Source organism: Triticum dicoccoides, chromosome 2A (genome assembly GCF_002162155.2).
Source record: "Triticum dicoccoides isolate Atlit2015 ecotype Zavitan chromosome 2A, WEW_v2.0, whole genome shotgun sequence".
NCBI classification, from domain to species: Eukaryota; Viridiplantae; Streptophyta; class Magnoliopsida; order Poales; family Poaceae; genus Triticum; species Triticum dicoccoides.
The window spans coordinates 7870528-7896289 of record NC_041382.1 but is presented as its reverse complement, the minus strand read 5'-3'; the positions used below and the strand labels follow the sequence as shown (position 1 = coordinate 7896289).

The 25762-nt window shown below is 43.8% G+C and overlaps 2 pseudogenes; both read left to right on the top strand.

The window, feature by feature from the left end:
* The first annotated feature begins 8278 nt into the window (after positions 1 to 8278).
* Positions 8279 to 19483, top strand: LOC119357379 (annotated as a pseudogene).
* Positions 19484 to 20367: 884 nt separating this feature from the next.
* LOC119357378 lies at positions 20368 to 24824 on the top strand (annotated as a pseudogene).
* Positions 24825 to 25762: the final 938 nt, after the last annotated feature.

Here is a 25762-nt window from a genome sequence, read left to right as displayed (position 1 = left end):
AATCAATAAATTTGGGTTGAATACTCTACCCTCAAACATTGTTGCGATCCCCTATACTTGTGGGTTATCAAGACTATTTTTTGGCGCCGTTGCTGGGGAGCATAGCTCTATTCTTTGAGTCACTTGGGATTTATATCCGCTGGTCACTATGAAGAACTTGAAATACGAGAAAACTAAAATTAATCCCTCAACTACGAGGGGAGGTAAGGAACGACCATCTAGCTCTGCACTTGATTCACCTTTTGTTTTGAGTAAGCTTGTGACACCTAAACCTGCTGCTGCTATTAATTCTGATATGTCGCATGTTATTGATGATGCCACTTCTGCTATGCATGATACTTATGATGAAACCACTTCTATGCTTGGTACTACCGTGCCACTTGGTGAATTTCTTGATGAACAACTTGCTAGGGCTAGAGAGAATGAAATTATTGAAACTGATCATATTGATGAAAGTGATGATGAAGATTCTCCCCCTAGATATGAATTGCCTGTTGTGCCTGAGGGCTATGTTATGGATGAAGAAACTGTTAGAGACTTTCTTGCTTGCAATGATAGAAGTGATCTTAAGAAATTATTAGCTAAGCTGAAACAAAAAACTCCCGATGCTAGAATGAAATATGATCCTGCTTATGCTACTTAACCTATCTTTGTTACTGATAAGGATTATGAATTCTCTGTCGACCCTGATATAATTACTTTGGTTGAATCTGATCCTTTCTATGGCTATGAATCTGAAACTGTTCTGGCACATCTTACTAAATTAAATGATATAGCCACCTTGTTCACTAATGATGAGAAAACTCGCTATTACTATATCCTTAAAATATTTTTGTTCGCATTAAAGGGTGATGCTAAGATATGGTTTAATTCTCTTGATCCTGGTTCTGTGCGTAGTCCCCAGGATATGATTTATTACTTCTCTGCTAAATATTTCCCTGCTCATAAAAAACAAGCTGCTTTGAGGGAATATATAATTTTGTGCAAATTGAAGAAGAGAGTCTCCCACAAGCTTGGGGGAGGCTTCTCCAATTACTTAATGCTTTGCCTGATCATGCTCTCAAGAAAAATGAAATACTTGATATCTTTTATAATGGACTAACCGATGCTTCTAGAGACCACCTGGATAGTTGTGCTGGTTGTGTTTTTAGGGAAAGAACACCAGATGAAGCTGAAATTCTATTGAATAATATGTTGACAAATGAAAATAATTGGGCACTTCCTGAACCAACTCCTAAGCCAACTCCGAAGAAAAGGGGTGTACTATTTCTCAGTCCTGAAGATATGCAAGAGGCAACGAAATCTATGAAAGAAAAGGGTATTAATGCTGAAGATGTTAAGAATTTACCTCCTGTTGAAGAAATACATGGTCTTAATTTACTGCCTGTTAAAGAAATATATGGTCTTAATTCATCAGCTATTGAAGAAACACATGGTCTTGATAACCCGACACAGGTAGTAAAGGTAAATTCTCTCTATATATTTGATGAAGGTGATATTCCTCGTTATAAGTCTGCTAGACAATGCTTAGATGAGTTTGACAATTTTATTGTTAAACAAGAAAACTTCAATGCTAATGTTGGTAGACAATTGAAATACAATTCCGATATGCTTGAACACTTGAGTGATTATATGTCTAGAGTTAAGGGTGAACTTAAACTCATTAGTAAACATGCTTCTATGGTTACCACTCAAGTAGAACAAATACTCAAAGCTCAGAATGATCTGCTCAATGAATTGAATGGTAAGAAACATGATAATGTTGTTAGAGTTATGACTAGAGGGGGTAAAATGACCCAGGAACCTTTGTATCCTGAGGGCCACCCTAAGAGAATTGAGCAGGATTCTCAGAGAAATAATTTAGATGCACCTAGTCCTTCTAAAAAGAAGAAAAAGGAAAATGATAGGACTTTGCATGCTTCTAGTGAACCTGTTATAGACACACCTGAGAATCCAAATGATATTTCTATTTCTGATACTGAAACACAATCTGGTGATAAACATGAACCTAGTGATAATGTTAATAATGATGTTCATGTCGATGCTCAACCTAGTAATGACAATGATGTAGAAATTGAACCTGCTGTTGATCTTGATAACCCACAATCAAAGAATCAATGTTATGATAAGAGAGACTTTGTTGCTAGGTAGCATGGTAAAGAAAGAGAACCATGGGTTCAGAAACCCATGCCTTTTCCTCCCAAACCATCCAAGAAAAAGGATGATGAGGATTTTGAGCGCTTTGCTGAAATGATTAGACCAATCTTCTTGTGTATGTGTTTGACTGATATGCTCAAAATGAATCCTTATGCTAAGTATATAAAAGATATTGTTACAAATAAAAGAAAGATACCGGAAGCTGAAATTTCCACCATGCTTGCTAATTACACTTTTAAGGGTGGAATACCATAGAAGTTAGGAGATCCAGGAGTACCCACTATACCTTGCTCCATTAAAAGAAATTATGTTAGAACTGCTTTATGTGATCTTGGAGCCGGTGTTAGTGTTATGCCTCTCTCTTTATGTCGTAGACTTGATTTGAATAGGTTGACACCTACTGAAATATCTTTGCAAATGGCTGATAAATCAACTGCTATACCTATCGGTATTTGTGAGGATGTGACTGTTGTGGTTGCAAACGTTACTATTTTAACGGACTTTGTTATTCTTGATATTCCCAAGGACGATAGTATGTCTATTATTCTTGGAAGACCCTTTTTGAATATTGCAGGGGCTGTTATTGATTGCAACAAAGGAAATGTCACTTTTCATGTTAATGGTAATGAGCATACGGTACACTTTCCGAGGAAACAACCTCAAGTCCATAATATCAATTCTATTGGAAAATTTTCATCGATTATTTTTGGAGGTTTTGAATTTCCTCTACCTACTGTCAAGAAGAGATATGATATTCTTATTATTGGGGATGTGCATATCCCCGTTGAGGTAACATAGTATTATTCGAAATTTCTCCGGTTTCATGCGATTCGGAATGAGTTTGTTAACAAGACCTGATCAACCTTGTTAGTGGATTCCTTTTGATGAGCATGAGATGGATGAAGTTAGAAGGCACAACCTTCTGTACCCTCCTTTTACTTTCTGTTATTTAGATTAAATAAAGTAAAATTAGTATTTTATGTCTGTTTTCTGAATTATCCATGCAATAAAAAATACCCCAAAAATAAAAGTTCTCCAAATGTCCCGAAAATGAAATATGATTTTTTCTAGAACATTTGAGAATATCTGGCACTGAGAACACAACAGGGGGAGCAAGCGCATGGCCACGAGGGTCCAGGGCGTGCCCACCCCCCTGGGCGCGCCCCCTGCCTCGTGGACCCATGGTGGCTCCCCTCCACTTATTCCAGCAACCACACACTCCTTCTTCCTTCCAAAAAAATCACCAACCAGCTCAAGCACGAGTTCTAGCTAATTTTGCTACAATTTTCGATCTCCTTGCTCAAAGCACCTCTCACAAAACTGCTTTGGGGGATTGTTCCTTGGTATGTGACTCCTCCAATGGTCCAATTAGTTTTTGTTCTAGTGCTTTATTCATTGCAAATTTGTGTTGCCTAGGTGACCATGTTCTTGAGCTTGCATGTCAAATTTATATGGTTCCAAGTAGTTCTAATGCATGATATAGGCTCTAGGCACTTGTAGGAGTAGTTGCTATCAATTTTGTAGAGCTTGGTTCACTTTTATTTGAAGTTACTAAAAATTTCAGAAATTTTCAGAAAATGATGAAGAGATTTTTGAGGGGCTCTTCGAGCCGAAGCTCGAAGGATAAGCAAAGTGAAGAAGAAGAGAGGCCCAAATATAATCTGCCTCGTACCGCGGAGGTTTGGCCGCGTGAATGGCCTTGCGATGATTTCTTGAGAACAGCCGGGATTTATGATGATTTTTGTGAGTTGGCTGAGAATGCAGGCCTCGTCGATTTCCTCCGCGACCAACGCGAACAGTATCTCTTACTCACCAATACCTTTGTGGAAAATTTTCATTTCCATTCTAGGAGGTCACCACCTACAGTGGATTTTTATTTATATGATGGGTATAAGGAGACGACCCTTCGTGAATTCTATGAGGTTTGCAAGTTACCTTTTCCGGGTTTCATAGAGGAACCACATCGTAACGATGTGGAGGGGTTTATTGATACAATTGCTGTAGGGGAAACGAGGAAGGTTTCCGACGTACGAATCACTAGCATACAGTTTCCTGTTCTACGTTACTTTGCTATATTTGCTAGTAGATGCTTAATTGGTCGCGGTAACTGTGGAAACCTGAGTGTCCCTGATATTTTTATTTTGTGCCATTCCTTGTTTCATGATGACACATTTAGTATGGGTGCTATTGTTGCAAAGGGTTAAATCTTAACCATAATAAGGGCCCCATCTTGGGAGGCATCTTCGCCTCACACCTCGCTGCATACTATAACATACCTATTAGGCATTATGAGAAAGAAGAAAACTTGTTGCCTTCTGTTTATCTAGATTACAAGATTATGATAGCGCATGATTTTATTGTTAAGAATAGGGAAAGGTCGCTTAAATACAAACTGTTATTTGATAAGAATCACCCTGAGACTATTACCTTGCCTGCTCCTTCCTTGTTTGATTTATCTGCAGCCTAGTATCTCGTTCCACTCGCGGCCATCCAGGCTTACCGGAACCCTACAGAGCTAGAGCCAGAGTCGGAACCACAATTTATCCTCCACGACAGTCTGATTACCAGTGGGATCCGGAGGTGATTGCCAACCAGTGGCAATCTGAGGCTTCTTCACAGTACGACCCCAACTACAACTATGGATATCCGCCAGGCCAGCCGTGGCAATAGACCAACTTAGGACAAAAGCTTAAGCTTGGGGGAGTACGTATTTCTCACCGACATTACATTCATGTGCACACACTCATTGCTAGTTGTCGGTGCTCATAGTTTTCACTGTAATATCCATGCTAGTTTATTTTCCTTTTCTTGCTTTCTTCTTGTGTGTTTGATAAACCTTAAGAAAAACTAAAAAAGAATTAGTTGTAGCTTTTAGCTAGCTTATTTTCATGCTGTAGTAGTAATAGTTAAATGAAAATCCAAAAAGATTTCCCGTTCTTCTTTTGCTTGTTGGGAGCTTTTCCGTGTAAATAGTTTTGTTTCTTTTCTTTTCTTTGGGGGTCGAGAGGAGAGGACCATGATTAAAATGTTGAAGTGGCTCTTATATGCATTATTGTTGATTTAACCAAGAGCCCATATTATCTTGTCTTCTCCTTTGTATTGAATGCCTGCAGATTCCAACTTAGTCCAATGCACGTGCACTATTATTATTATTCACATTGTTCGGTCGTGCATGTGAAAGGCAATAATGACGATATATGATCAAATGATTGAGATGAGAGAAGGTGGTATGAACTCGACCTCTCTTGTTTTTGTAAATATGATTAGTTCGTCATTCCTGATTCAGCCTATTATGAATAAACATGTTTGCAATGACAATTAGAGATTATAGTTGCTTATGCCATGCTTAATTAGCTAGGAGTTTATAATGGTTTACCTTGCGTGCCAACATGCTATTAAAATGGTTGTGATGTGGTATGATAGGGTGGTATCCTTCTTTGAATGATTCGAGTGACTTGACTTGGCACATGTTCACGCATGTAGTTGAAACAAAATCAACATAGCCTTCATGATATTTATGTTCATGGTGGATTATATCCTACTCATACTTGCACTCAATGTTCATTAATTTTAATGCATGTTCATGACTGTTGTCGCTCTCTAGTTGGTCGGTTCCCAGTCTTTTTCTAGCCTTCACTTGTACTAAGCGGGAATACTGCTTGTGCATCCAATCCCTTAAACCCCAAAGTTATGCCATATGAGTCCACTATACCTTCCTATATGCGGTATCTACCTGCCGTTCCAAGTAAATTTATACTATGTGCCAAACTCTAAACCTTCAAATGAAATTCTATTTTGTATGCTCGAATAGCTCATGTATCAACTAGGTCTGTCTGTATCTTCCCTATTAGGCGGGTTATTCTCAAGAGGAGTGGACTCCGCTCCTCACTCACGAGAAAATGGCTAGTCACCGCGATGCCCAGTCCCATGCTTTATGCAAATCAAATAAAAATAATTGCAAACAAAACTCCCCCGGGACTCTTGTTAGTTGGAGGCACTCGTTGTTTCGAGCAAGTCATGGATTGATGCTTGTTGGTGGAGGGGGAGTATAAACTTTACCATTCTGTTTGAGAACCACCTATAATGTGTGTAGCATGAAAGATATAGCCATCTCTCGGTTGTTATGTTGACAATGAAAGTATGCCACTCAAAATATTATTTATCTCTCCTTTAAAATCGAGCTCTGGCACCTCTACAAATCTCTGCTTCCCTCTGCGAAGGTCCTATCTATTTACTTTTATGTCGAGTCGTCACCCTCTTATTAAAAAGCACCAACTGGAGAGCACCGTTGTCATTTGCATTCATTATTGTTAATTATATTGGGTATGACTATGACTGGATCTCTTTTACCATGAATTACAATGTTTAGTTAGTCCTTGATCTTTAAAGGTGCTTTGCATTTATGTTTTGCGGTCTCAGAAAGGGCTAGCGAGATACCATCTTGTTATATCATATCATGATTGTTTTGAGAAAGTGTTGTCATCTGAGATTTATTATTATTGCTCGCTAGTTGATTATGCCATTGACATGAGTAAACATGAGACCTAAGTGTTATTGTGAATACGGTTAGTTCATAATCTTTGCTGAAAACTTGAATGCTGGCTTTACATATTTACAACAACAAGAGTAAACAGAGTTTGTAAAAGTTTTTCTTTATCACTTTCAGTTTATCGACTGAATTGCTTGAGGACAAGCAAAGGTTTAAGCTTGGGGGAGTTGATACGTCTCCATCGTATCTACTTTTCCAAACACTTTTGCCCTTGTTTTTGACTCTAACTTGCATGATTTGAATGGTACTAACCCGGACTAACGTTGTTTTCAGCAGAATTGCCATGGTGTTATTTATGTGCAGAAACAAAAGTTCTCGGAATGACCTGAAACTTCACGGAAATTATTTTTGGAAATAATAAAAAATACTGGCGAAAGAATCAAGGCCAGGGGGCCCACACCCTTTTCACGAGGGTGGTGGGCGTGCATGCCCCCCTGGGCGCGCCCCCTGCCTTGTGAGCCCCATGGAGCTCCACCGACCTCAACTCCAACTCCATATATTCGTGTTCGGGGAGAAAAAAATCTGAGAGAAGGATTCATCATGTTTTACGATATGGAGCCGCCGCCAAGCCCTAAACTCTCTCGGGATGGCTGATCTGGAGTCCGTTCGGGGCTCTGGAGAGGGGAATCCGTCGCCATCGTCATCATCAACCATCCTCCATCACCAATTTCATGATGCTCAACGCCGTGCGTGATTAATTCCATCGTAGGCTTGCTGGACGGTGATGGGTTGGATGAGATTTATCATGTAATCAAGTTATTTATGTTAGGGTTTGATCCCTAGTATCCACTATTTTCTGAGATTGATGTTGCTATGACTTTGCTATGCTTAATGCTTGTCACTAGGGCCCAAGTGCCATGATTTCAGATCTGAACCGATTATGTTTTCATGAATATATATGAGTTCTTGATCCTATCTTGCAAGTCTATAGTCACCTACTATGTTTTATGATCCGGCAACCCCAAAGTGATAATAATCGGGACCACTCCCGGTGATGACCGTAGTTTGAGGAGTTCATGTATTCACTATGTGTTAATGCTTTGGTCCGGTACTTTATTAAAAGGAGGCCTTAATATCCCTTAGTTTCCATTAGGACCCCGCTGCCATGGGAGGGTAGGAAAAAAGATGTCATGCAAGTTCTTTTTCATAAGCACATATGACTATATTCGGAATACATGCCTACATTACATTGATGAATTGGAGCTAGTTCTGTGTCACCCTATGCTATGACTGTTACATGATGAACTACACCCGTCATAATTCTCCATCACCGATCCAATGCCTACGAGCTTTTCACATATTGTTCTTTGCTTATTTACTTTTCCGTTGCTACTGTTACAATCACTACAAAACCCAAAAATATTACTTTAGCTATCGTTACCGTTACTTCCATATTACTTTGCTACTAAATACTTTACTGCAGATATTAAGTTATCCAGGTGTGGTTGAATTGACAACTCAACTGCTAATACTTGAGAATATTCTTTGGCTCCCCTTGTGTCGAATCAATAAATTTGGGTTGAATACTCTACCCTCGAAAACTATTGCGATCACCTATACTTGTGGGTTATCATGGCCCCCGACGACGCGTCCGCCCTCAAGTGGGCGAAGGAGGACTACGTCCGCGAGCAGGTGCACCACCAACGCCGGGCGTACCTGGAGCTCCAGGCCCATTGTCGCGGCCGCGAGGAGGGCGGTATCATCGTCCTCGACAACGACGAGGAGGATGAGGCCGGGCCGTCCAGCGCCTCGCCGCATGTCGGCGACCCAGGCCAGGGCTGCAGCAGGGACGGCGGCGGCGCAGGCGAGGCGCGCGACGATGATGACGACGGCGACGGCGGTGACTACACCCGCTTCTACAGGCTTCTCGGCATGTAGACGATGGCGGCGGCGACGGCGGTGGCTAGGCTTTTATTAGTTTGGCGTAGTTTAAGCGTAGTTTGCATGTCTTTTTTATTTTTTTTTGTACAAATTTCAATGAAGTATCGCCGAGTTCGTGCAAAAATCGTCGAGTTTGCAAAAATTTGAACGGAATATCGCCGAACCCGCGGCGACCTGCGGGCGGACGACTGGGAATGGAGTCACCGACAGGGGCAAATGTAGCACCGGTTCGCCCCCAGGCCGCTCTTTTTCGGCGCCCTCGGGGGCCGAAGAACTGGAGATGCTCTTAACCGCGCCCCCCGTATAATTCTGGTGACTCTACGGGTTTGACCTTTTTTGGTCAGACCAGAGCCTTTATAGTCGCTCCGGCCCGTAAATTGGCCCGAAAACAGCCCCCGTCGCGCAGTATAACTAAGCGTTCGTGGCCGATATACGGGCCGAACCCTATCCCCGCGCTGCTGCAATCCCTTCTCTCCCCTCTCAATTTCTCGCCGCCGCCGGCTCCAATCCGCCGCCCAACTCCACCATGTGGCGTAGGACGTGGTCCTCGGGCCGCGGAGCCGGCGGTGGCGATGACCCCGATCGGAAGTGATGCGTCGTCGCTGACGCCGCGAGGAAACGGAGTGCCCAGAGGTACCTCGACCGAGGCCTTCAGCCATCGCCGTTGCTCCTCTGTTATGAAACGGAGGAGTAGGACCGGGCGCTTCTGTCCTCCGGCACAGGAAACTCCTTCGCAGGTGCGTCGAGCTCCCGTACGATGCTCATGCCAGTGCAAAAAGAGCCGGAGGAGCTCCTGCCGCTCCGCGCGGTGAAGAGGGAGCCGGAGCGGTGGGACAAAGGCGGACGCCTTCGAGGCCGCCATCCTCGCGCGTAGTGTGCGGGGGGAGGAGGAGGAGGTGGAGCAGCGCCGTCGATGGGACACCGACCTCGATAAAAACAGGGGCTCACGAAGGTGCAGGAGTTCGAGGACAACTTGGTAGTATGGCACTGCGAAGCCAAGGCGCAGGACGACATCTAAATCGACCTTGGCTACGACGATGAGGACTGAGCTCATCCACCGCCACAGCATCGCCGCCGCACCTGGATGGCTCCGGTGAGCCAAATTTTGGCATTAGGGTTAGGGCGGCCGTTGCTCCTCCGATCTAGTTTGTAAAATATCGACTATGTATGACTTTTGTATGATGATCAAGTAACTATGAACGCTAGTAGTTCTACTGGAGTAGTTCAATTTCTCACTCGAAGTTTTGATTTCAAAATTTACTGGTTCATTTAAAGTTTATGTTCTGCCGCGGCTGTTTTCGGCCCGTATCCGGGGCATGCCGCGAACTGTAAACACACTTTTAAGGTCCGCGATATAAGGAGTCTACTAGAGATGCTCTAACCGACGGAATCGACCCAGATTGTTGCTTCTCGATTGCACTACCAATTTTGGTTTGATTCTCGCTATTCTAAAGAAACAGATCAAATTCTTTTGGGGCTTATGATTATCGAGACCATGATTCTCCTTAATCGGGTGAAAAGAACTGGACCATTGGTGGTGGAATGAGCAAGTGGTACTGCCCATCCACCTCCTCACGAGCACACACCAGATGAGAACATATCAAGGGATACCGTCTTTCTTGTGATACAATGCTCCGAACCATCCTGGACCACTAGATCATGTTTGAATGAACGTGATGAATGCACACTTGATGGACAACTCCTCCACCGTGAAATATATAGAACACACCCTGGATCAGTGAGCCCTTTGCTACTTATACTAGTCTAACCAGCCTCAACTTTCATTGGCTGTCAAAAAAATAAGGGCTATGTTTCACTTCGTGGCCCCATTTGACTTTCACCTCTTGGTCTTTTAAGGCCCATTGATATTTAATTTAACATCCCCGAAAACATTTTTCACCTATATATAATTAATCGGGAATACCCGGTATTACTCGATATTCACTGAAACCCTTCCTGTGACCCCGGAACGCTTCTGGAACCTCTCGGAACTATTTTGATTATTAATGAAACAATTTCACATATATATTCTCATCACTCCCATCCTACTAACACTCAACAGATCATGATTACCTTAAGCTTGTGACCCCGTAGGTTCGGTAAATCAGAGACATGAATGAAACCCCTTCGTTCAATGACCGATAGCGGAACCGTGGACATCCATATCGGTCCCTATGATTACACGAATTATATTCGAGTGAACCTTTGGTTATCATGTGATGTTCCCTTTGTTCCGTGATACTTTACAAAACTCGGTGTGCATCGGTATCCTCCTGAGTCGTCACCATGCTCACTATACTGTTGCTCCCGTTACCAGTTTGTTCTTGTTTCTCGTTGACGTGTTCAGGCATCCCCGTGACATAGTCACCACTGTCTGACCAGACGATGATGGATGCAGTCACACCGAGGGATCCCTAAGAATATCTCTCTATCGTCGGAGGAGCAAATCCCACCCTCGAGCTATCCGGTCACTTGTCAAACTTCCCGGTGTACCTGAAAGTAGTCGTTATGATCACCTTGTTACAGATGATGTTTGAGCAACCCCAAAGCCCACCGTCCGGTAGGAAGTGATCGAGACACTCTCATGGCCAGAGGAATTAAAGCACATGCTAACACTCTGTGTTGTAACAGATGATTTTAGACGATGTAATCACAAAGTATAACAAACAAGAAGTGGGTCGTTTCAATATGATCGTTCTTCTAATGTCATCCCCTAAATGTTGTTTTAGGACTATTACTACACTTACCGATATCCTTTGATCCGAAAAACATGATTAACAACAACATTTGAGCCAGTCTTAGAGGCGAGACCGGGAACCTATTGTTTATCGTTTATCATTGCACACGTGCCTATGAATTTTTCACTGAATCACATATTACAGCATCATAGCAATTATAGCATGAAATATAAAATCTTAACTATGAATAGGGAAATATAATAATGCAAATATTATTGCCTCTATGGCATATTTCCAACAGTCTCCCACTTGCACTAGAGTCAATAATCTATTTCGTACTTTTAACTTTTACACCAATGGCATTCCAGTGTAAGTACATGTCTTGCTTGTGGTTTAGACTTCGTCCTATCGATTCTGACAACTTCATATCCGTTTGTATCATTTGCATTTCTATGCATCCGTAATGCTTTCACATGAATACATAATTTATTTGAAACAAGCTTAGTATATATTGAATCACTGGCAAGACCTTTGATTCCTTAGATTAAGGCATAGACCACCATATGAGAACAATGTTCTATTTGCGTAATCATCTAGAAACCATACTAAGTTCATATATGAACCGTTGATTCATCACCCTCTATTGTTGCTTCTAAAGCGACAATATACTCAGCCTTCTATTATAGAATTCACCACGGTAACTTTCTTGGACAAATTCTAACTTGCTGTGCCACCATAAATCATTTAATTGAAATCGAAATTCGCTTGGAGCACCAATTGAAGTTTTTGTCGATGTACTACTTACATCAAACATGTATTCATGTAACTCTTTACAACAATCTCTTTATTCTCTCCATATGGGAGAAACATGTCGTTAATACTTAACGATATCTTCATTGTTGTCCTATGATCAACAATTTACCCATACTAGTAAATTTACTCACAACTTACTTGGAGTACTTGAACATATCTTGTTATTACAAACCATTGAATTGAACACAAGTGTGATTGAAATCATGTATTTCACTATTTAGTATTTTAAGATATCGATTCTTGCTAAGAACTCTTTCCATGTGACTTTGACAAGAAAACTCTTCTTGACATTTTTCATACTAAACTACTTTAGTACTCTGGTCAATATGTGTTTAGGCTAAGCCCGTTTAGACACTATCATCTTCATAGATTATTATGTATAATACAAGGACTATATTGCCTAAGTACTTTGCTGAAAAACTATTTTCAATAAAGTCTTAATCCGTGTCAAGAAATTTATATAATTTCCAATCAAAAATGTGTCATGCACACACAATGTTTAGAAATATTATCATGCTCATACTTACTTTCTTGTAAGTACAAGCATTTTTGTTTCTATCGAAGAAATCATATTATCTGATCAATTCATCAAAATAAATATTCCAACTCCACTATGCTTATTTCAGATCATCACAGGATCTTTTGAAGTTTGCACACTTACTAGCATCCTCTGGATCAACAAAATTACCTTGGGCCGTATCAAATGTACATCCTTGGTTCTATTTCCAGCTCATGGGAATCATTTCGACATCCATCTGTTATATCTCATAACTAAAATATTTAATAATTGCTAATTTAATCCAAATTGACTTTAAGTATTATTATGATGAGACAATCTCGTCATAATCAACTCCTTGATCTTGTCATAAACTATTTGCAACAAGTCAAGCATTATAAACACTCATGTTAACTTTGACATGTTCTTTGTTTTGAAAGCAAGAGTGGTATATTCAATGGAGATTCATGACCATTAATTTTAGCTGGCACAGAAGATGGACTTGTGATGAGTCTAAACCTACGGATTATATGAACGGAGTTTCTACAAATGCTCGGGTTCATTTTGAGGGATCAGAGAGAGAGAGCAGAATATACTTGCATATTTATTTGTTTCTAAAATATTTTGAGACAAGATATGATGGGTATGCATATAGTTGATTCAACTCGAGTCAAGCACAACTTCTATGTTGAAGCCATTTCTTGGCTCTTGCTATCTTGTGTGTTGAGGCCATTTCTTCCATCCTGCTACAGAAAAGATGATGTAAATAGGTAATGAAAATTATCAATAGTGAATTGTTTGTACACGAATCCAAACCAGTGAAAAGATAAACATATACTTACAAAATGTGCAACAGTCATCGAACTGGAAACAGTTGCGAAAGATAATGGCATGCTCATATGCAAGAGAGATACATTAATATTGTTAATAGCTTCCCTCTCTCTACCTTTGACTGTAAAGTTCTTTTTAACGAGGCAAGATACTTGCAATTTTGATTAAGTAAGAAAAGAGTAAGAATTACCTATTAATTTTCGGCAAACAAAGTGGAAATCAGAACTGTAGAGTTTGGAGTTCAGCATTGGTTCTAAGTTATGAATCGGATGAATAAATAGCCATGGTCTTTGTTGACTGGTTTAGAGAATATGATCCAAGGGAAAAGGATGCTATCATATTGGCAATGGCATTTCTATCACAAAGATATGTTCCTCTTAGTGATCCTTCGATCTCGATAGACAAAGAGTAGGCAGCTTATGGACCTTCCAAATACAAACGCTGAAGTGAGTTTTGAGCAAAAGTATGGCTTACAAGTCGAAGAGGACACATGTGATATCTCAAGAAAGGCGATGAAGCAAGAACATACCACTCTGTATTGAAGCCACCTCTTAGCTCCTTCTATTGTGTGTGTTGAAGATACTTCTTGGATACTGCTATAGAACCAACACAATACTCCCTCCATTTTTATATACAAGGCCACAAACTCAGATTACAAGTACCAACATAAATTTTAATGGCTGCTTTGCAAGTTAGTTTTTGTTTTCTTCTACTTGCGTCATTAATACGCCACATGCATGCAAGGAATCTGAGGAGGGGGAAGTAGCTGACTCTCATTATGAATACATGCATGCAAGCATTAAACATGTTGCTAGTACAAGAAAATATCGTTAATTTTGCCTCAATTACTGTTGGCGGCCTTGTATAGATGCAAAATGTATATTCCATAGTGGACTTGTATAAGTAAATGAAGGGAGTAAAATGAAATGGAAAGTACCAATAATTTTCCTTTTGGTGATCCTTAGGTGTCCAAACGGATGTAGAATTATCGTGGATCTATGAATCTAGAGAGTAATGAGCAAGTCGTACCTTGAAGGCTCAACTTTTAAGGCACAACAGTCACGGATGTTGGTCCTTGAAGACGCAACGGTTGTGGACATTAGTGAATAGGAGGAACGACGATGGGCAGCCACGCACATTCGCCACAGGGGCGTCCAGGATTGAGGCGTTGGTGGTAGCTTCTAGGGCAGACAACGATCTTGACGCTGGACCTGGTACTTAGCTCTGCTACTCAGTGTAATTAACATGTGAAAGTGGAGTCATATAGCGTTCAAGGGTTTTTCTGCTTCCTCGTCATTTTTTAGAAGACTGATGCCGGTTCTTTCCCAAACTTGTGTGTGGGCTGCAGTCCATTTTCGCGTTCGTTAGCCATGTGATTGTTGGGGCCACGTGGAGAGAAATTGTTGATACGAGCACCAGTGCAGATTGGGTCATCACACACGATTAAAAACCACTGTCACAAACACAGTTTCAAACTGTCGCCTTGCAGTGGTGTGTGATAGGTGGTTGCAAAGCACACGGTACAGAACAACCGTGTGCGATAGGTCGACCTATGAAGATATTTTTTTTCAAAGGGGTGACAAGATGCCACCCACAAAAAGACCACTGTCAAAAGGACAGATCACAAACAGTGTAGTTCGTGATGATGCAGCCAGCGGCCCTCCAGGCTTGGATGTTTTCCTTGACGAGAGCCATTAGGCAGGCGGCACTGCTCTTTGTGTGCTCAAACATCCTCATACTATGCTCCTTCTATGTTCTCCAATGGACTAGGATAGTGATCGTATCCAAGTTGTGTCACATATTCTTTGGAGGGAGTTTTTTGGCCTTAAGATACCAATTCTCAGTATCATTGGAGTCCATTTCTTGCATAGGGAAGTCTGTGGTCGTCCATTCATGGAAACACTGCCAGACCTGGTGCGTGAAGAGGCAGTGCATGAACATGTGAGTGCACGTTTTGGGGACACCAATGCAGCAAGGCAGACCGGGAAGGATGAGTTGCTCAGAAAGCCAGTTGTCAGGGATGAGGCAGTGCTTGCTAACAACTAGGCACATGAAGAACTTAAACCTAGCAGTTGCCTTCGACTGGCCTGCAGATCGCATTAGCAAAGGCGAAGCAACGACTGGCCGCAAAGAAGAGGCAACAAGCACCATTGACCATCATGTGGACGCGCTAGTGAGAGAGAACAGTTTCTTGAGAAAGGTCCCAAACTCTGAATAATTGCACGACAAAATCACACCTGAGATATCTCTGATCAAGGCATTTTCGACAGCTGCCGCCAAGCCACAAGAGTCACAGACAAAGGAGAAGAGAGCCGGCGCGGCATCGGTGATATAGGGCTCATCCTTAAGCGAGAATCTCGATCCAGTTCCGTTCCCGAAACAGATGTAGAATTATGGATCTAAAAATGTAGAGAGTAATTAGGAAGATCATACCCGATCAAGATTGTGGAGGGTGAATTGGGAGAACGGTCGGCTATGACCCACGACCGTTAGTGGCAGGGGCATTAGGTCAAGAGGCAGCCAGGATTGAGGCGTCCACTCGACAGTGGATCTTTGGCTGCTTCTCACTTCTGTGTTGTCTAAGTTGATGTAACACGTGAGTTAGACAGAGCCCTTCTATAGTGTTTCAGGGATGCAGATCCTTTCTTTGTCAAAACTTGGTTTGTGTAGCCTGTGCTTGGGCCACCGGCATGGCGTTTCCTTGTTTGTTAGTCGTGTGCACATCGTTGGGCCCGCGTGAAGGGAAATATCTATCTTTTTGTCCCTTTTTCTTCTCCAAGATCCCTCCGGTCATTAATCCATATCCGCATCAACCCTTGGTATAGCAAACATAATGCATGACTAGAGGACACCACATCTGGTATTAGAGCCTAGACGCTCAACTCAGTATTATTTTCCTCGATGTCATTTCACCTCAATGTGGAAATGTCCGATCTTATTCAAATATAGGAGGTCTTCATGAAGATCTGTCTTGTTTCCGGAATATAGGTACAGAAATTCAATAGCGGTAGGATCAGGACACAAGTGATCTCTCGAGAAGGCAAGGAAGGAAGAACATACCACGGAAAATGTCAACGGAGGCTGAGCACCAGGGAGCTCGTTTTCAAATTTCATTTTTCCAAAGTGCAAATATTTTGGATTTATTCGTGAACACACATACACATGTATACTATGTATGCGCAAAATTTCATAGCATTATACTTTCACATGTGCCATACAGAAAAAAGACAAATACACATTTTTAAACGGGCATTTTATTTTTGTTGTTGGGCTGGACTTTTTTTTGTACAGCCTACTAATCACAACATTTTTAAATGAAATTTAAAACGTTCTTGCGGAATACATATATGTTTCCATGGATTTTTTTCAGATCTTTTGAACTTCTAAATATGCTTTCTGGTATTTTCAAAATACCAAACTCCGTGGAGCTCGGCCTCCAAAAATCCGCACACAAACATACCGCCGTTTGTTCAAGCCACTTATTGGTCCAAATTCTCAGCAAAATCACCTACTTGGCAAAAATGATAGTGCTATAGGAGTGCGACAGCCGCAGATGACAAGGTTGAATCAAATTTTGAGAGCCAACCAACAAGAGATGGGCATGCAAACGTACCAAATGCTTGGAGCACAACAAACTGATGTCTCCAAGATGCAGCCTGGTCAGCTTACAAGATGGAATAATCAGCAGGGTCCTAGGCAAACAAGTCTATTATATACGCCATTCAAGGCATGTGAGCTGAGCCAATGACACCACCTGTACAACATATTCCCGGTGCTCCACAGAGCACTTTGCTTTGTCAGAACTCTCAGATTCCAGGTACTTCAGCTGCTTTATTTAACAAAAAATGTGAATGCCATAAAACTTCAATCATTATTTTCCTTTGACTTCGTTGGTTTTTCTCATGTTGCAGTGTATGAGAATATGATCTCAAGGAGGAATTATTTTGTAAGGTGAGAGAATCCTTCATTTTATACTCCCTCTGCATCAAAATATATGACGTAGGACTATATGTGTATTATTTGTTCTTATATCTATAAGTATATTCCTAATAAGTGGTAGTTATGCATAGTTGCTTTAGTAAAGCCAATTTAGTAATTAAGGTTCTTGTATATGTAATGGGATATTGTGTTTACTTGAACTTGTATTTCAATGCAGAAGCCTTAATAGCTGAATGACCAAATCAAGTTGATGAGTTGTTGATGGTTTTTTGTTAAATTTGCATAGCTCATCCAAATTGTATTGTTGCAATATTTCATTGCAGATCAAGTCTTGGAAAGATGCTTATTTTCCTCAGTTTTTGGAACTGGATCGTAGAGTCGTTCTTCCAGCACTAACAGAGGTCACTCGTCCTATTCCTAGAGATAAATCTTCATTCATTGATGATTTTGCACATCTCTGTCACTTAAACCCTTGGTTCCATCTCCATACAGGAACAATTCTCATCACTATCTGAAGCAAAAGCTAATCAATACAAATGCAAAGCAAATTTCAAGAAATCAAGAGGACGTGGGCATAGCCCAGTGGTTGGGGGCGCATGATTGTAAACCTAACGACCAAAGTTCGATCCACGTCGGGGACGAATTTCTGGAATTCTCATGAGGGATGCTTCTTCTATATCAATAAAACCGTGGGTGCTAGTGCCCATGGAGTTTCATTTTTTTAAATTTCAAGAAATCAATCATAAGGATACTGAATTTAATGTTGTTGCAGAAGAGTGATGTGCACGAGGGTTTGAAGGCGGATCTCCCCAAGTATGAAAAATACATACATCATTTCCTGCCTCTTCTTGAGAGGAATAAAACTTGCCAAGCCAAGATGAGTACAGGATATCAGTTGCAGAATTGTGAAAAGCGGACTAAAGTCGTCAATTTTACTGGCAATGCATCCCCAACCAGTGGTGGTAATAAAAGGTTGGTAAAAGCGATATTAAGATCAACTCTTCCTTTTGCTGCAATTCTATGTATTTTTTTAGATATATTGAATAGCTACATCTGTCAACAAAACATGTCATCCTTAATAGCTCAAATAATACTTCCTTTTTGTTGATAACATTGTAAAGTAACCAGCTTCATTAGCAATTATGCTTACCCTTACACAATTTATTTACTGTGTTTAGCCTTTTTCACTTGCAGTAGACAGCAAAAGAAACCAGCAGATGCAAGCATTTTGCAGTCAGGGCAAACAACTATGGCTAAAGCAGGATACCTTGAAGCGGGTGATAGTCTATAGCCCAGGAGAGTACCACTTAGAGACCAATTATAGAAAGAAGACAGTAGAACACCACCACCTCATGAGCAGAACAATGTCAACCCACTTGCTAGGAATGCCAAGTCCTTCCTTCTCTTCACCTAGATCATTGCAGTCTTGGTCCTCCAGTATGCTCGAGTCCTTGGGCCCCTCACTAGTTGCATATCCAGTGGTAGCATCACCCCGTGCTCCAGTGCCCATGATCTCAATGGACGTTGACAGCATAACTGCCTTCTTGATGAATGGCAACACAGTAGCACCACCACCACCACCACCAAAAAGCAAATGGTTCTAACCAAGTCACTCCTACTGAACCAATAACACCAGCCTCATCACTTCAGGAAGACATAGAAGCTGGTCATGGAGAGGTTCAGGCGCGAGGTGGAGACGGAACACCGGTGACTAAGAAGCCCATCAACCGCCTAATGGATGCGGTGAGTGTACCACATGCTAAGATCAGTCACAGTTCATGAATTGTTGCAATCACTTGTACTGACAGTTCTGTGCTTGTTTGATATGTAACCTCAGATAAGATCTTCATCACCTCCAGTGCTACGCAGCTCTGCTAATTCAATTTGGTCTTTCCTCAGCATGAGTAACATTGTACCACATGGAAAAATCGGCACAATGTTGGATTCCAAATCCTCCTTGCAACAGCAGGGTGGATCTAATACTGTGAACAAAGTGAAGCGAGTTTCAATCATACAGGGTCGCGATCTTAATCACTAGCACTGGGTAGCATGGATGGCGGTTGCATGTCATTTGAGTGTGGGGCCTCGGAATCTGGATCAAGCGGTGAGGTAATAAACTTTAAGAGGCAGAAAGCATAGGTATAGCTCCTTCTATTTTGTGCGTTGAAGCCACTTCTTGGCTCCTGCTATACCAACAACAGAATAAAATGAAATGGAACTCGGATGTTAACCGTGCTCAGGCTGGAGTAGTGAGAGAATGGGTGACCGGCCGGGAAGTTAGATGGTTTAGAATGAGTGCTCCACACTTGAGAAGTGATGAGGGGTTATTAGAGATTAAATCGTCGAATAAATCAAAATTTTGAAAAACACAAGGCTCTAGAAGTTCGATCGGGCCAGCCAAATTCAAACTGGGCCTAAATATTAGGCCGACAATGGCATTTTCCGGGCCCATCCAAGATGGCCGAAATTCGGCCACAATTCAAAACACTTACAACAACTCCAACCAGACGATCATTTAGTCTGCTCATGTCTGCTTGGGTAGCCACTAACAAAAACGCCGGCACAACGCACTGACCCAAACCCAAAATGTATCCGCTTCGGGTCCGTGCTGACGCATTTCAGGCCCAAATTTGGGCCGGCGTGGAAACGAAGCGGACGCACCGCTCGTTCCCTCGGTGTCCGCCGCAGCCTCACATGTCGGCCGGCCAACCAACGCAGCGGTCGTATTTAACGCCAACACCTACCTCGGGTCTGCGTAGCAGTGTGTGGAATAGCCGTGTGGCCGTCCTTTTTAATGGAAGCGTGCGGTAGGGCCGGCCTCATCCACTTCCATCTCCCCGTCCACATCTAGCCACAATTGCTCCCTCGCCAGCGACCAGAAAACCCTAGCCAGCCAGCCGGAAATCCTAGTTAGCCAGCCACCAGCCATCGGCTTCTTCAGCGGGAAGAAGAAGGGGAGGTTCAACTCCGCCGTGAGCTCTTCCCGCATGCTTCCTCCTCCGCTGCCTAGACGCGGCTCACCAATGCGGGAGCGGGAGCGGCTGTACATACGAGTCTACCAGGGGCGATGGCACTGGCAGTACCGTCGGCCCCTGCAGTATCCAGATGTCAACCTGCCACGCGGCTGGCATCTGGACCCGCACCGAATCTCGATTCTAGCGGTGCCGCGCATGGCGTGGGCGCACGCCGAGGAGGTTCACCGGCGTCGCGAGCTCCTTACATCGGAGTAGCGCATGATGCGTGCCTACGTGCCAGACTCCCCCAACTAGGAGCGCTGGTTTGCACCAGAGCACGAGGAGGAGCGCCACCGGGGCGTCCACATCGACCACGACGTTCGCCTGCCGCCCCTAGAGATTTTGCCAAAGGAGGAGGAGGCGGAGGTGGCGTACCAACCTGCCCTCGAGGAGGCCCTGGAGCACGCGCTGGAGGCGAAGCCGGCTCGAGGAGGATGCCCATTGGGATGGGCTTGACCAGTCAGTCGCCTTGTCGGCGGCAGGGGACTCCGTCCATGCTTCGCTGTTTGTCCCGCCACCGCCACACTTCGCCAAGCCCAAGGCAAAACCGGAGGAGGAGCCGGAGCCCGAGCCCACGCCCACATGGAAGCGGTCGCAGCTGCCGCCCACTTGGCCCGAGGAGTCCTACTCATGGACCGGCCAGTTCCGCGACTGGGTGAGCGCCTCCCACCCACAACTCCGCGACACAGGAGGAGGAGGCGGCCCACCTTGAGCGCTGGAAGACGCATTGGCTTGCCGAGGAAGAGGCCGACAACGAGCAACAGATGAGCTGGGAGCAGGAGTTGCGCCTTGAGGAGGAGGAGCGCGCCCGCCTCGCCGCAATGTCGCCATAGCTGCAAACGCCGAAGGAGGCTGCCCTGGCGGCATATCAAGTGGCGTTCGGGCAGGCTGGGCTGCCTCCCCTCTTCATCAATCTCACCGCTGGCGACGACGATGGCAAGGGCAAGGGCAACGCGGACGCCTAGGGCAACTTGCACCAAAACTCTTTTTAGTGTTTAATTAATGTTTAAGTGGACTTTGACCAGCGGTTGACCGGATGTTTATGTTTTATTAAGTTTTCATTCTGGCCACATGTTTATCATTTATATTTTTTCTTTGGACCCCGGCAATTTTGGTCTACCTCCAGTTGGGCGCACCAGCCAACCCAGATCGCGCATGTTTGGACAACGGCCAATAATTTGGCTCACCCTGCCCGCATTAGCACTGTTAGTTCAATTTCACGCAAACATATGGGCGAACCATTTCTGTGTTGTCTAAGTTGGTGTAACACGTAAGTTAGACAGAGCCCTTCTGTAGCATTTCAGGGATGCAGGTCCTTCTAAGTTTGTGTAGCCTGTGCTTGGGCCACCGGCATGGCCTTTCCTTGTTCGTTAGTCGTGTGCAGTGTGCACGTTGTTGGACCCGTGTGAAGGGAAATATCTATCTTTTTGTCCCTTTTTCTTCTCCAAGCTCCACGTCTGGTATCAACCCTTGGCTATAGCAAACATAATGCATGACTAGAGGACACCACGTCTGGTATTAGAACTTAGACGGTCAACTCAGTATTATTTTCCTCAATGTCATTTCATCTCAATGTGGAAATGTCCGATCTTATTCAAAAATAGGAGGTCTTCACGGAGATATGTCTTGTTTCCGGATATAGGCACAGAAATTCAATAGCGGTAGGATCAGTACACAAGTAATCTCTCGAGAAGGCAAGGAACGAAGAACATACCGCGGAAAATGCCAACAGACGCTGAGCTCCAGGGAGCTCTTTTTCAAATTTCATTTTTCCAGAGTGCAAATATTTTTGAATTCATTTGTAAACACACATACACATGTATACTACGTATGTGTAAAATCTCACAGCATTATACTTTAACATGTGGCATACAGAAAAAAAGACAAATTCACATTTTCAAACGGGCCTTTTGTTTTTGTTGTTGGGCTGAAATTTGTTTTTGTACAGCCTAGAAATCACAACATTTATAAATGAAATTTAACACGTTCTTGCAGAATACATATATGTTTCCATGGATTTTTTTTTCAGATTTTTTGAAACTTCTAAATATGCTTTTTGATATTTTCAAAATACCAAGCTCCGTGGAGCTCACCTTCAAAAATCCGCACACGAACATACCGTCGTTGGTTAAAGTCACTTACTCGTCCAAATTCTCAGCAAAATCACCTACTTGGTGAAAATGATAGTGTTATAGGAGTGCGACAGCCGCAGATGACAAGGTTGAATCAAATTTTGAGAGCCAACCAACAAGAGATGGGCATGCAAAGGTACCAAATGGTTGGAGCACAACAAGCTGATGTCTCCAAGATGCAGCCTGGTCAGTTTACAAGATGGAATAATCAGCAGGGTGCTAGGCAAATAGGTCTATTATGTCCGCCACTCAAGGCATGTGAACCTGAGCCCATGACTCCACCTGGACAACAAATTCCCGGTGCTCAGCAAAGCACTTCGCTTTGTCAGAACTCTCAGATTCCAGGTACTTAAGCTGCTTTATTTAACAAAAAATGTGAATTCCATATAACTTCAATCATTGTTTTCCTTTGATTTTTTTTGTTTTTCTCAAGTTACAGTGTCTGATATTTCAGCTACGATGGGGTGTGCCAGAGAATATCATCTCAAGGAGGAAATATTTTGTAAGGTGAGAGAATCCTTCATTTTCTACTCCCTGTGCATCAAAATATAAGATGTTTTTGTAGGCTAGTTTAGCCTACAAAAAAGTCCTGTATTTTTTTTGTACGAGGGAGTATGTGTGTATTATCTGTTCTTATATCTATAGGTATACTCCTAATATGTGGTAGTTATGCACAGTTGCTTTAGTAAACCCAATTTAGTAATTAAGGTTCTTGTATATGTACTGGGATATTATGTTTACTTGAACGTGTATTTCAATGCAGAAGCCTTACTAGCTGAATGACCAAATCAAGTAGATGAGTTGTTGATGGTTGTTTTGTTAAATTTGTACTCCTCGGCCTAATTGTATTGTTGCAATATTTCATTGCAGATCAAGTCTTGGAAAGATGCTTATTTTCCTCAGTTTTTGGAACTGGATCGTAGAGTCGTTCTTCCAACACTAACAGAGGTCACTTGTCCTTTTCCTAGAGATAAATCTTCATTCATTGATGATTTTGCGCATCTTTGTCACTTAAACACTTGGTTCCATCTCCATACAGGAACAATTCTCATCACTATCTGAAGCAAAAGCTAATCAATACAAACGCAAAGCAGATTTCAAGAAATCAATCAGAAGGATACTGAATTTAATGTCGTTGCAGAAGAGTGTGGACGAGGGTTTGAAGGTGGACCTCCCCAAGTATGAAAAATACATACATCATTTCCTGGCTCTTCTTGAGAGGAATAAAACTTGCCAAGCAAAGATAAATACATGATATCAGTTGCAGAATTGTGAAGAGCAGACTAAAGTCATCAATTTTACTGGCAATGCATCCCAACCTGTGGTGGTAATAAAAGGTAGGTAGAAGTGATATTAAGATCAACTATTCCTTTTGCTGCAATTCTATGTATTTGTTTTGAGATATCATAATAGAACGCTAAGATATATTGAATAGCTAAAACTGTCAACAAAACATGTCATCCTTAATAGCCCAAACAGTACTTTCTTTTTGTTTATAACATTGTAAAGTAACCAATGTCATTACCAGTTTTGCTTACCCTTATCCAATTTAGTTACTGAGCTTAGCCTTTTTCACTTGCAGTAGACAGAAAAAGCAACCTGCAGATGCAAGCATTTTGCAGTCAGGGCAAAGAACTATGGCTAGAATATCACCACCTCGTCAGCAGAGCAATTTCAACCACTTGATAGGAATGCCAAGTCCTTCCTTCTCTTCACCAGGATCATTGCAGTCTTGGTCTTCCAGTATGCTCGAGTCCTTGAGCCCCTCACCAGTTGCAAATCCAGTGGTAGCACCAGCATCACCCTGTGCTCCAGTGTCCATGATCTCAATGGACGTTGACAGCATAACTGCCATCTTGATGAATGGCAACACAGCACCACCACCATCGCAACAAAAGCAAATGGTTCTAACCAAGTCACTCCTACCGAACCAATAACACCACCCTCATCACTTCAGGAAGACATAGCAGTTGGTCATGGAGAGGTTCGGGCGCAAGGTGAAGATAGAACACCGGTGACTAAGAGCATCTCCAGCCGCGTCCCCAACATGCCACTTTTTTGTCGCCGGCGCCAAAAATTCGGCCCAGCCGCAACCCAGAAGCCCTTTTTCGCCGGCTCGCCCCGATTTTGGCGCCGGCGGACCCAGGCCAAACCCGGCGCGCTTGGGGCGCCCGGGATCGCCGGGGCAATAGATTTTGGCGCGAAAGAACGGCGGGCCTGCCGAGTCAGCGACCCCCTGTGCCTCATCGTCCTCATCGCCTCGGTTTCTCGCGGGGAATCAATGCCAAGGCTGACGCTGGTCAGCCTTCCACTGATTCATCACGGGCGGCGTAGTGCGGCGACGCGCCCCTCCCGCCACACGTACACACGTTGCCGCCCCCCCCCCTCCCGGCCGCTATAAAATCCGGCCCCTCGCTCGCCGGTGGAAGCACCTACTCGTAGCCCCCCCTCTCGCCGCCGACGCCCTCTCTTTCCCTCTCTCCCCGTCTAGCCACCAGTGCAAGCACAGCAGCGATGGGTAAAACAGTTCCCGACGACGCGGCTGCGGCCAACGGCTTCGGCCGCCGCTCGCTACATGAGTGGGAAGCCCACCTCCTCCACGAGGCGAACTACCTGGCGCCCCCTGACATGCGCACGCCTGGGCGATGGAGGCTCAGCGCCGGGGGCATCCCAATCCCCACTCTGCCCGACGTCGAACACATCGGCTACTTCCACGCCGAGATCGAGCGCGTGCGGGCCTCCCTGTCGGAGGAGTGGGCCCTCCCGGAGTAGGACGCCGGCAACCACAAGGCGTGGGGGCGTACTTCGAACACCGGCAGGCGGAGTGGCTCGCCTCCATCAACAACGCGCCGGTGGTAAGGGGGCGCAACAACAGCGACGATCGCCGCCTGTGGTGGGGCACCCCCGGCCGCACGCTCCACGCCGTCCTCGAGTACCTCGAGGGTGGCAACGATCTGCCACTCGAGTACCCGGCGGCCCCGGCCCCCCGCCGGAGTGGCGGCCCGTGGCTGCCAAGGCGGATGCTGGGCGGGTCCTCCTCCTCCTCCGGATCACCGGCGCTCGTCAGCGTCAAGGTCGGCACACCCGCAGCCACGAAATCATCAACAAGGGAGGCCGCGCCTCCTCGGCTCATACGTCCCGCCTCATCAAGCCGAAGACGGAGCCGGGGCTTGCCGCCGTGAAGAGCGAGCCCGCTGACGCCGCACTCGATGACAAGGCCGCCCTGAAGTGGCCGTGGGAGGACTGGGCGCGGCTGGAGATGGAGTGCCAGC